Below are 12,717 nucleotides of genomic sequence, written 5' to 3'. Positions count from 1 at the left end.
AATGATATAAATGAACCATACATGATATAACACATCGGTTATCACATGGCTTTATTACCACGGTGACAATTACCAGACACCAGTATGGCCACCTTCCAGGACTAGCGGCTCCATTGTACAGGGCAATATAGTGTAACGTGGGGAATCAGTCACCATCGTACAGGACAATACAGTGTAACATGGGACATCAGTCACCATTATACAGGACAATATAGTGTAACGTGGGCCATCAGTCACCATTGTACAGGGCAATATAGTGTAACGTGGGGAATCAGTCACCATTGTACAGGGCAATATAGTGTAACGTGGGGTATCAGTCACCATTATACAGGACAATATAGTGTAAAGTGGGCCATCAGTCACCATTGCACAGGGCAATATAGTGTAACGTGGGGAATCAGTCACCATTGTACAGGGCAATATAGTGTAACGTGGGGTATCAGTCACCATTGTACAGGGCAATATAGTGTAATGTGGCGTATCGGTCACCATTGTACAGGACAATATAGTGTAACGTGGGGTATCAGTCACCATTGTACAGGGCAATATAGTGTAACGTGGGGAATCAGTCACCATTGTACAGGACAATATAGTGTAACGTGGGGGTATCGGTCACCATTGTACAGGACAATATAGTGTAACCTGGGGTATCAGTCACCATTGTACAGGACAATATAGTGTAACGTGGGGTATCAGTCACCATTGTACAGGACAATAAAGTGTAACATGGGACATCAGTCACCATTGTACAGGACAATATAGTGTAACGTGGGCCATCAGTCACCATTATACAGGACAATATAGTGTAACGTGAGGTATCAGTCACCATTGTACAGGACAATGTAGTGTAACCTGGGCCATCAGTCACCATTATACAGGACAATATAGTGTAACGTGGGGTATCAGTCACCATTGTACAGGACAATATAGCGTAACGTGGGGTATCAGTCACCATTGTACAGGACAATATAGCGTAATGTGGGCCATCGGTCACCATTGTACAGGACAATGTAGTGTAACCTGGGCCATCAGTCACCATTATACAGGACAATATAGTGTAACGTGGGGTATCGGTCACCATTGTACAGGACAATATAGTGTAACGTGGGGGTATCGGTCACCATTGTACAGGACAATGTAGTGTAACCTGGGCCATCAGTCACCATTATACAGGACAATATAGTGTAACGTGGGGTATCAGTCACCATCGTACAGGACAATATAGTGTAACGTGGGGTATCAGTCACCATCGTACAGGACATTACAGTGTAACGTGGGGTATCAGTCACCATCGTACAGGGCAATATAGTGTAACGTGGGGTATCAGTCACCATTGTATATGACAATATAGTGTAACGTGGGCCATCAGTCACCATTATACAGGACAATATAGTGTAACGTGGGGGTATCGGTCACCATTGTACAGGGCAATATAGTGTAACGTGGGCCATCGGTCACCATTGAACAGGGCAATATAGTGTAACGTGGGGTATCGGTCACCATTGTACAGGATAATATAGTGTAACGTGGGGTATCGGTCACCATTGTACAGGACAATATAGTGTAACGTGGGGTATCAGTCACCATTGTACAGGACAATATAGTGTAACCTGGGGTATCAGTCACCATTGTACAGGACAATATAGTGTAACGTGGGGTATCAGTCACCATTGTACAGGACAATAAAGTGTAACATGGGACATCAGTCACCATTGTACAGGACAATATAGTGTAACGTGGGCCATCAGTCACCATTATACAGGACAATATAGTGTAACGTGAGGTATCAGTCACCATTGTACAGGACAATGTAGTGTAACCTGGGCCATCAGTCACCATTATACAGGACAATATAGTGTAACGTGGGGTATCAGTCACCATTGTACAGGACAATATAGCGTAACGTGGGGTATCAGTCACCATTGTACAGGACAATATAGCGTAATGTGGGCCATCGGTCACCATTGTACAGGACAATGTAGTGTAACCTGGGCCATCAGTCACCATTATACAGGACAATATAGTGTAACGTGGGGTATCGGTCACCATTGTACAGGACAATATAGTGTAACGTGGGGGTATCGGTCACCATTGTACAGGACAATGTAGTGTAACCTGGGCCATCAGTCACCATTATACAGGACAATATAGTGTAACGTGGGGTATCAGTCACCATCGTACAGGACAATATAGTGTAACGTGGGGTATCAGTCACCATCGTACAGGACATTACAGTGTAACGTGGGGTATCAGTCACCATCGTACAGGGCAATATAGTGTAACGTGGGGTATCAGTCACCATTGTATATGACAATATAGTGTAACGTGGGCCATCAGTCACCATTATACAGGACAATATAGTGTAACGTGGGGGTATCGGTCACCATTGTACAGGGCAATATAGTGTAACGTGGGCCATCGGTCACCATTGAACAGGGCAATATAGTGTAACGTGGGGTATCGGTCACCATTGTACAGGATAATATAGTGTAACGTGGGGTATCGGTCACCATTGTACAGGACAATATAGTGTAACGTGGGGTATCAGTCACCATTGTACAGGACAATATAGTGTAACGTGGGGTATCAGTCACCATTGTACAGGACTGTGGCCGGAGGCCGACCACACGGGGTTAATGGCTGCCACAGCACTGAAGGGGTTAACCCCAGTGCTGTGACGCCGTTTTTAAAAGGGCACAAAAGGCGCCAGGCACCCAAAATGTATACTCTGCGCTACGCGCTGATTGTTGATAAGTGTTTTTAATGTTCTATATGCTGCGGCCTGGACTTGCTGCACTGGGGGAGTGTAGGTAGAGTGTGTCATGGCCGCTGCGGGACAGGGAGAGCCAGCTCCCACTGCGACCAGCGCTGAAACCGTTAAAGTGGACAGTTTAAAAGCACACTGCACATGGTTCATAGTAATCTGTATTAATATACACATTGTGCGGTAGAGCACTGCATCTGCAATGCATTGGTGTATAAAGTAGAGTAGTATAGTCTATGACATGTTTGAATATATTTTTGTATGTAATATGGATTTAAATGCACTTATAGAAATGTAACATGTCTTGATCTCTGGAGACAAACTGCTGGTTAGACGTCCTCACCTAGGGATGGATATGGTAATTACCCTATAGCCTGGCAGTGGGGACGGATATGGTAATTACCCTATAGCCTGGCAGTGGGGAAGGATATGGCAATTACCCTATAGCCTGGCAGTGGGGAGGGATATGGTAATTACCCTATAGCCTGGCAGTGGGGATGGATATGGTAATTACCCTATAGCCTGGCAGTGGGGAAGGATATGGCAATTACCCTATAGCCTGGCAGTGGGGAAGGATATGGCAATTACCCTATAGCCTGGCAGTGGGGAGGGATATGGTAATTACCCTATAGCCTGGCAGTGGGGAAGGATATGGTAATTACCCTATAGCCTGGCAGTGGGGAAGGATATGGTAATTACCCTATAGCCTGGCAGCCTCACCTAGGGATGGATATGGTAATTACCCTATAGCCTGGCAGCCTCACCTAGGAATGGATATGGTAATTACCCTATAGCCTGGCAGCCTCACCTAGGGATGGATATGGTAATTACCCTATAGCCTGGCAGTGGGGAGGGATATGGTAATTACCCTATAGCCTGGCAGTGGGGAGGGATATGGTAATTACCCTATAGCCTGGCAGCCTCACCTAGGGATGGATATGGTAATTACCCTATAGCCTGGCAGTGGGGAGGGATATGGTAATTACCCTATAGCCTGGCAGTGGGGAGGGATATGGTAATTACCCTATAGCCTGGCAGTGGGGAGGGATATGGTAATTACCCTATAGCCTGGCAGCCTCACCTAGGGATGGATATGGTAATTACCCTATAGCCTGGCAGTAGGGAGGGATATGGTAATTACCCTATAGCCTGGCAGTGGGGAGGGATATGGTAATTACCCTATAGCCTGGCAGTAGGGAGGGATATGGTAATTACCCTATAGCCTGGCAGTGGGGAGGGATATGGTAATTACCCTATAGCCTGGCAGTGGGGAGGGATATGGTAATTACCCTATAGCCTGGCAGTGGGGAAGGATATGGTAATTACCCTAGCCTGGCAGTGGGGAGGGATATGGTAATTACCCTATAGCCTGGCAGTGGGGAGGGATATGGTAATTACCCTATAGCCTGGCAGTGGGGAGGGATATGGTAATTACCCTATAGCCTGGCAGTGGGGAGGGATATGGTAATTACCCTATAGCCTGGCAGCCTCACCTAGGGATGGATATGGTAATTACCCTATAGCCTGGCAGTAGGGAGGGATATGGTAATTACCCTATAGCCTGGCAGTGGGGAGGGATATGGTAATTACCCTATAGCCTGGCAGTAGGGAGGGATATGGTAATTACCCTATAGCCTGGCAGTGGGGAGGGATATGGTAATTACCCTATAGCCTGGCAGTGGGGAGGGATATGGTAATTACCCTATAGCCTGGCAGTGGGGAGGGATATGGTAATTACCCTATAGCCTGGCAGTGGGGAGGGATATGGTAATTACCCTATAGCCTGGCAGTGGGGAGGGATATGGTAATTACCCTATAGCCTGGCAGTGGGGATGGATATGGTAATTACCCTATAGCCTGGCAGTGGGGATGGATATGGTAATTACCCTATAGCCTGGCAGTGGGGGGTTAGGTGGTGACTGAAGAGGCCTTTCCTATGTAATGGGGGCTAGGGAGGCTCCTGTGTGTCTGTATATGATACCAAGCAAAGGTGTAAAAGACAAGCTGTTTGTGGTTAGGAAGCTTCTATGTAAGACTCAGAAAGACCAAACTGGTTTAGTCATAGACGTGTGAAGAGACGAATGTAATAGGAATTTGCATTATATTTACCTTTTCAGACACAGTATATGTAACTCAGTCTGTGCTTAGGATACCAAATGTTTTTGGGTGGTATCAATGAAATGTAAGACGAATTTATTTATGTTTTCTGAGCTAGAATGATTGGCTGGAAGGAGCACAGGGTGGATTTGCCCCCCTGTGATGTTGTGTGTAAGAATGACATAAAAAGAGGGACTGTGAGCCCTGTATGTGGTACAACCTTGTAACTCCTGTGTGGAGGAGACCTGCTGATAAGGTTCCTGTATGTGGTACATCCTTGTAAATCCTGTGTGGAGAAGATTTGCTGTAACATCTTGTATGCTGATATTCCCCTTCAGGCGGAAGGTTGAGTCTTTTTTAAGACTTTGAGCAATAAACACCTTGCCTGACTTCAATGGTATCTCAATCCTGCGACTAACAGAATTGCGCAAAACGCTATTCCGTTCTCCTGCTGTCCTGGGTAAGAGCTCCGTGTCTCCAAGTTCAAGCCCTCTGCCAGCTACCGTGCAGACCTGGTCCATTGCGAGGGATCAGGTGGGAACAGCCGACACCAAACAGGAGGTGTGTCCGCAGTTAATCAAACGCATACGCAGCAGAAGCGGTTCCAGGTTCCAAGGCAGGAGCCTGAGTGTACCTAGTAAGCGGTTCCAAACGCAGATGGTAGAGTTTGGTAGTGGCAGCATCGTTAAACGCCCACGGCACAGTGGGGGGAGTTAGTGACAGGCGGTCACTGACGGTGAGTGGGAGTCCAAAAGCGCTAACCCGTGACCAGGGACGGCCTAGGCGAAAGGCATCCGGTCACAAGGACAATATAGTGTAACGTGGGGTATCAGTCACCATCGTACAGGGCAATATAGTGTAACGTGGGGTATCAGTCACCATTGTACAGGACAATATAGTGTAACGTGGGCCATCAGTCACCATTGTACAGGACAATATAGTGTAACGTGGGGTATTGGTCACCATTGTACAGGACAATATAGTGTAACGTGGGGTATCAGTCACCATTGTACAGGACAATATAGTGTAACGTGGGGTATCAGTCACCATTGTACAGGACAATATAGTCTAACGTGGGGTATCAGTCACCGTTGTACAGGACAATATAGTGTAACGTGGGCCATCAGTCACCATTGTACAGGACAATATAATGTAACGTGGGGTATCTGTCACCATTATACAGGACAATATAGTGTAACGTGGGGTATCAGTCACCATTGTACAGGACAATATAGTGTAACGTGGGGTATCAGTCACCATTGTACAGGACAATATAGTGTAATGCAGGCCATCGGTCACCATTGTACTGGACAATATAGTGTAACGTGGGGTATCAGTCACCATTATACAGGACAATATAGTGTAACATGGGCCATCAGTCACCATTGTACAGGGCAATATAGTGTAACATGGGGTATCGGTCACCATTGTACAGGACAATATAGTGTAACGTGGGCCATCAGTCACCATTGTACAGGACAATATAGTTTAATGCAGGCCATCGGTCACCATTGTACAGGACAATATAGTGTAACGTGGGGTATTGGTCACCATTGTACAGGACAATATAGTGTAACGTGGGCCATCAGTCACCATTGTACAGGACAATATAGTGTAATGTGGGGTATTGGTCACCATTGTACAGGACAATATAGTGTAATGCAGGCCATCGGTCACCATTGTACAGGACAATATAGTGTAACGTGGGGTATCAGTTGTACAGGACAATATAGTGTAACGTGGGCCATCAGTCACCATTGTACAGGACAATATAGTGTAACGTGGGGTATCAGTCACCATTGTACAGGACAATATAGTGTAATGCAGGCCATCGGTCACCATTGTACAGGACAATATAGTGTAACGTGGGCCATCAGTCACCAATGTACAGGACAATATAGTGTAACATGGGCCATCAGTCACCATTGTACAGGGCAATATAGTGTAACATGGGGTATCGGTCACCATTGTACAGGACAATATAGTGTAACGTGGGCCATCAGTCACCATTGTACAGGACAATATAGTTTAATGCAGGCCATCGGTCACCATTGTACAGGACAATATAGTGTAACGTGGGGTATTGGTCACCATTGTACAGGACAATATAGTGTAACGTGGGCCATCAGTCACCATTGTACAGGACAATGTAGTGTAACGTGGGGTATTGGTCACCATTGTACAGGACAATATAGTGTAATGCAGGCCATCGGTCACCATTGTACAGGACAATATAGTGTAACGTGGGGAATCAGTCACCATTGTACAGGACAATATAGTGTAACGTGGGCCATCAGTCACCATTGTACAGGACAATATAGTTTAATGCAGGCCATCGGTCACCATTGTACAGGACAATATAGTGTAACGTGGGGTATTGGTCACCATTGTACAGGACAATATAGTGTAACGTGGGCCATCAGTCACCATTGTACAGGACAATATAGTGTAACGTGGGGTATTGGTCACCATTGTACAGGACAATATAGTGTAATGCAGGCCATCGGTCACCATTGTACAGGACAATATAGTGTAACGTGGGGTATCAGTTGTACAGGACAATATAGTGTAACGTGGGCCATCAGTCACCATTGTACAGGACAATATAGTGTAACGTGGGGTATTGGTCACCATTGTACAGGACAATATAGTTTAATGCAGGCCATCGGTCACCATTGTACAGGACAATATAGTGTAACGTGGGGTATTGGTCACCATTGTACAGGACAATATAGTGTAACGTGGGCCATCAGTCACCATTGTACAGGACAATGTAGTGTAACGTGGGGTATTGGTCACCATTGTACAGGACAATATAGTGTAACGTGGGGTATCAGTCACCATTGTACAGGGCAATATAGTGTAACGTGGGGTATCGGTCACCATTGTACAGGGCAATATAGTGTAACGTGGGCCATCGGTCACCATTGAACAGGGCAATATAGTGTAACGTGGGGTATCGGTCACCATTGTACAGGATAATATAGTGTAACGTGGGGTATTGGTCACCATTGTACAGGACAATATAGTGTAACGTGGGCCATCAGTCACCATTGTACAGGACAATATAGTGTAACGTGGGGTATTGGTCACCATTGTACAGGACAATATAGTGTAATGCAGGCCATCGGTCACCATTGTACAGGACAATATAGTGTAACGTGGGGTATCAGTTGTACAGGACAATATAGTGTAACGTGGGCCATCAGTCACCATTGTACAGGACAATATAGTGTAACGTGGGGTATTGGTCACCATTGTACAGGACAATATAGTTTAATGCAGGCCATCGGTCACCATTGTACAGGACAATATAGTGTAACGTGGGGTATTGGTCACCATTGTACAGGACAATATAGTGTAACGTGGGGTATCGGTCACCATTGTACAGGGCAATATAGTGTAACGTGGGCCATCGGTCACCATTGAACAGGGCAATATAGTGTAACGTGGGGTATCGGTCACCATTGTACAGGATAATATAGTGTAACGTGGGGTATTGGTCACCATTGTACAGGACAATATAGTGTAACGTGGGCCATCAGTCACCATTGTACAGGACAATATAGTGTAACGTGGGGTATTGGTCACCATTGTACAGGACAATATAGTGTAACGTGGGGTATCGGTCACCATTGTACAGGATAATATAGTGTATCGTGGGGTATCGGTCACCATTGTACAGGACAATATAGTGTAACGTGGGGTATCAGTCACCATTGTACAGGACAATATAGTGTAACGTGGGGTATCAGTCACCATTGTACAGGACTGTGGCCGGAGGCCGACCACACGGGGTTAATGGCTGCCACAGCACTGAAGGGGTTAACCCCAGTGCTGTGACGCCATTTTTAAAAGGACACAAAAGGCGCCAGGCACCCAAAATCTATACTCTGCGCTACGCGCTGATTGTTGATAAGTGTTTTTAATGTTCTATATGCTGCGGCCTGGACTTGCTGCACTGGGGGAGTGTAGGTAGAGTGTGTCATGGCCGCTGCGGGACAGGGAGAGCCAGCAACCACTGCGACCAGCGCTGAAACCGTTAAAGTGGACAGTTTAAAAGCACAGATGTACATGGTTCATAGTAATCTGTATTAATATACACATTGTGCGGTAGAGCACTGCATCTGCAATGCATTGGTGTATAAAGTAGAGTAGTATAGTCTATGACATGTTTGAATATATTTTTGTATGTAATATGGGTTTAAATGCACTTATAGAAATGTAACATGTCTTGATCTCTGGAGACAAACTGCTGGTTAGACGTCCTCACCTAGGGATGGATATGGTAATTACCCTATAGCCTGGCAGTGGGGACGGATATGGTAATTACCCTATAGCCTGGCAGTGGGGAAGGATATGGCAATTACCCTATAGCCTGGCAGTGGGGAAGGATATGGTAATTACCCTATAGCCTGGCAGTAGGGAGGGATATGGTAATTACCCTATAGCCTGGCAGTGGGGAGGGATATGGTAATTACCCTATAGCCTGGCAGTGGGGAGGGATATGGTAATTACCCTATAGCCTGGCAGTAGGGAGGGATATGGTAATTACCCTATAGCCTGGCAGTGGGGAGGGATATGGTAATTACCCTATAGCCTGGCAGTGGGGAGGGATATGGTAATTACCCTATAGCCTGGCAGTGGGGAGGGATATGGTAATTACCCTATAGCCTGGCAGTGGGGAGGGATATGGTAATTACCCTATAGCCTGGCAGTGGGGAGGGATATGGTAATTACCCTATAGCCTGGCAGGGGGGAAGGATATGGTAATTACCCTATAGCCTGGCAGTGGGGAGGGATATGGTAATTACCCTATAGCCTGGCAGTGGGGAAGGATATGGTAATTACCCTATAGCCTGGCAGTGGGGAGGGATATGGTAATTACCTTATAGCCTGGCAGTGGGGAAGGATATGGTAATTACCCTAGCCTGGCAGTGGGGAGGGATATGGTAATTACCCTATAGCCTGGCAGTGGGGAGGGATATGGTAATTACCCTATAGCCTGGCAGTGGGGAGGGATATGGTAATTACCCTATAGCCTGGCAGCCTCACCTAGGGATGGATATGGTAATTACCCTATAGCCTGGCAGTAGGGAGGGATATGGTAATTACCCTATAGCCTGGCAGTGGGGAGGGATATGGTAAATACCCTGTAGCCTGGCAGTGGGGAAGGATATGGTAATTACCCTATAGCCTGGCAGTGGGGAGGGATATGGTAATTACCCTATAGCCTGGCAGTGGGGAGGGATATGGTAATTACCCTATAGCCTGGCAGTGGGGAGGGATATGGTATTTACCCTATAGCCTGGCAGTGGGGAGGGATATGGTAATTACCCTATAGCCTGGCAGTGGGGAGGGATATGGTAATTACCCTATAGCCTGGCAGTGGGGAAGGATATGGTAATTACCCTATAGCCTGGCAGTGGGGAGGGATATGGTAATTACCTTATAGCCTGGCAGTGGGGAGGGATATGGTAATTACCCTATAGCCTGGCAGTGGGGAAGGATATGGTAATTACCCTATAGCCTGGCAGTGGGGAGGGATATGGTAATTACTCTATAGCCTGGCAGTGGGGAAGGATATGGTAATTACCCTATAGCCTGGCAGTGGGGAGGGATATGGTAATTACCCTATAGCCTGGCAGTGGGGAAGGATATGGTAATTACCCTAGCCTGGCAGTGGGGAGGGATATGGTAATTACCCTATAGCCTGGCAGTGGGGAGGAATATGGTAATTACCCTATAGCCTGGCAGTGGGGAGGGATATGGTAATTACCCTATAGCCTGGAAGCCTCACCTAGGGATGGATATGGTAATTACCCTATAGCCTGGCAGTAGGGAGGGATATGGTAATTACCCTATAGCCTGGCAGTGGGGAGGGATATGGTAATTACCCTATAGCCTGGCAGTAGGGAGGGATATGGTAATTACCCTATAGCCTGGCAGTGGGGAGGGATATGGTAATTACCCTGTAGCCTGGCAGTGGGGAGGGATATGGTAATTACCCTATAGCCTGGCAGTGGGGAGGGATATGGTAATTACCCTATAGCCTGGCAGTGGGGAGGGATATGGTAATTACCCTATAGCCTGGCAGTGGGGAGGGATATGGTAATTACCCTATAGCCTGGCAGTGGGGAGGGATATGGTAATTACCCTATAGCCTGGCAGTGGGGAGGGATATGATAATTACCCTATAGCCTGGCAGTGGGGAAGGATATGGTAATTACCCTATAGCCTGGCAGTGGGGAGGGATATGGTAATTACCCTATAGCCTGGCAGTGGGGAGGGATATGGTAATTACCCTATAGCCTGGCAGTGGGGAGTGATATGGTAATTACCCTATAGCCTGGCAGCCTCACCTAGGGATGGATATGGTAATTACCCTATAGCCTGGCAGTGGGGAGGGATATGGTAATTACCCTATAGCCTGGCAGTGGGGAGGGATATGGTAATTACCCTATAGCCTGGCAGTGGGGAGGGATATGGTAATTACCCTATAGCCTGGCAGCCTCACCTAGGGATGGATATGGTAATTACCCTATAGCCTGGCAGTAGGGAGGGATATGGTAATTACCCTATAGCCTGGCAGTGGGGAGGGATATGGTAATTACCCTATAGCCTGGCAGTAGGGAGGGATATGGTAATTACCCTATAGCCTGGCAGTGGGGAGGGATATGGTAATTACCCTATAGCCTGGCAGTGGGGAGGGATATGGTAATTACCCTATAGCCTGGCAGTGGGGAAGGATATGGTAATTACCCTAGCCTGGCAGTGGGGAGGGATATGGTAATTACCCTATAGCCTGGCAGTGGGGAGGGATATGGTAATTACCCTATAGCCTGGCAGTAGGGAGGGATATGGTAATTACCCTATAGCCTGGCAGTGGGGAGGGATATGGTAATTACCCTATAGCCTGGCAGCCTCACCTAGGGATGGATATGGTAATTACCCTATAGCCTGGCAGTAGGGAGGGATATGGTAATTACCCTAAAGCCTGGCAGTGGGGAGGGATATGGTAATTACCCTATAGCCTGGCAGTGGGGAGGGATATGGTAATTACCCTATAGCCTGGCAGCCTCACCTAGGGATGGATATGGTAATTACCCTATAGCCTGGCAGTAGGGAGGGATATGGTAATTACCCTATAGCCTGGCAGTGGGGAGGGATATGGTAATTACCCTATAGCCTGGCAGTGGGGAAGGATATGGTAATTACCCTATAGCCTGGCAGCCTCACCTAGGGATGGATATGGTAATTACCCTATAGCCTGGCAGTAGGGAGGGATATGGTAATTACCCTATAGCCTGGCAGTGGGGAGGGATATGGTAATTACCCTATAGCCTGGCAGTGGGGAGGGATATGGTAATTACCCTATAGCCTGGCAGTGGGGAGGGATATGGTAATTACCCTATAGCCTGGCAGTGGGGAAGGATATGGTAATTACCCTATAGCCTGGCAGTGGGGAGGGATATGGTAATTACCCTATAGCCTGGCAGCCTCACCTAGGGATGGATATGGTAATTACCCTATAGCCTGGCAGTGGGGAGGGATATGGTAATTACCCTATAGCCTGGCAGTGGGGAGGGATATGGTAATTACCCTAGCCTGGCAGTGGGGAGGGATATGGTAATTACCCTATAGCCTGGCAGTGGGGAGGGATATGGTAATTACCCTATAGCCTGGCAGTGGGGAGGGATATGGTAATTACCCTATAGCCTGGCAGTGGGGAGGGATATGGTAATTACCCTATAGCCTGGCAGTGGGGAGGGATATGGTAATTACCCTATAGCCTGGCAGTGGGGAAGGATATGGTAATTACCCTATAGCCTGGCAGTGGGGAGGGATATGGTAAT

The sequence above is a fragment of the Taudactylus pleione genome, unplaced genomic scaffold (assembly GCF_031769625.1).
Source record: "Taudactylus pleione unplaced genomic scaffold, aTauple2 ptg000394l, whole genome shotgun sequence".
NCBI classification, from domain to species: Eukaryota; Metazoa; Chordata; class Amphibia; order Anura; family Myobatrachidae; genus Taudactylus; species Taudactylus pleione.
Note: the sequence above shows the minus strand (reverse complement) of the source record.